Source organism: Octopus bimaculoides, chromosome 1 (genome assembly GCF_001194135.2).
Source record: "Octopus bimaculoides isolate UCB-OBI-ISO-001 chromosome 1, ASM119413v2, whole genome shotgun sequence".
Taxonomy (NCBI): Eukaryota; Metazoa; Mollusca; class Cephalopoda; order Octopoda; family Octopodidae; genus Octopus; species Octopus bimaculoides.
The window spans coordinates 36,981,543-36,982,910 of NC_068981.1; positions in this window are offsets into that span (position 1 = coordinate 36,981,543).

Sequence of the window (1,368 nt, forward strand, 5' to 3'; positions counted from 1 at the left end):
ATATATATATATATATATATATATATATATATATATATATATAGATATATATATACATATATAGGCATATTTCCGTTCTTATCCTGAATCATCTGAACGCGAGGACAATTTGCCGTTTTCTACGATCTAATCTAATAATTTGATGCTAAATGTTTCTTGGAAAAATTTCTGCCGTAGCTCCTCTGCACTACGAGGTAATGTTCCTATTTACATAACGTAATTTTTATTACATTACACATTTTGAGAGCAGTTTGTAGTGTTTGCCATTAAATATAACTTTTAATGTACAGGCTATTGCAATTTAACCTTAATTTCTTCTGAAAAATTATTCAATATATTCAACAATCGATGCACAAATTTCATTTCTCAAAACGATAATTGTTCCCATTAAAAATATATTGCGTCTTTATAAAATTCCTTACTCCATACAATTCTGAGCACTCCTGATGAAAACAAGCGGTAACTCCCTATATTATTGAGATTATCAATTATTAATACATTTAATTTATATAGTATCTATTGTACATACACCTCATGTTGCATCGCAGACGTCTCAAACATCAATCTCACCTTTAATCTCTCTGAAGTAATCGTTATTGGAGAAATTAATGTGCACAATTCGTCGTTGCCTTCACACTTCTTCCATACTGGCATTGCTGGGTACAAAGCGAAATTGTTTGCCACCTCATCAGTCTGCCTCAGTGAGTACTCATTCTTTTTTTTTTTATTCCTAACAATCACAGATGCGCCAAACTTTTATGTTCTAAACCCTAAGTGATTTGCCCAGATCTGTGCAGAAGTAATATAAATAAAATAACATTGTCTATAATTTCTTGATCATGTCACCAACAGGGTGGGTTTACTCACAATAGCTTTGAAGCTAACATATGAAAAGTAAAGGTGTGTTTGTACCTCACACCCTTGTTATAACAGAACTTTCTGGTATTTTACTAAGAGATTACCATGTATTATATGGATCACTTCTACCCATCGCTCATTAACCGAAATTTTTATGTTGTGAAGTTTTACATTGGCTACTCACTTTACGACTAACTTCACACTTCACACGCTTGATATTGGTCACAATATCAACAGACATACAATAGAACTGAGAAAAACTGTAATTCAAAATGGCTGATGTATTCACATTGCGGAAAATAGAATTTCCTTCTTAGCCCTCAACAAAGAAATAATTCAAGTATATATTTCATTAGTGTCAACAATTACAATAAATTCATTACCATTTAAGAAACTAATCTAAAACTAATTAACGAAAATCCGATCGAACACACACATAAACACACGTACATGTGTGTTTGTGTATTTCTATGTGTGTGTATATATATATATATATATATATATATATAT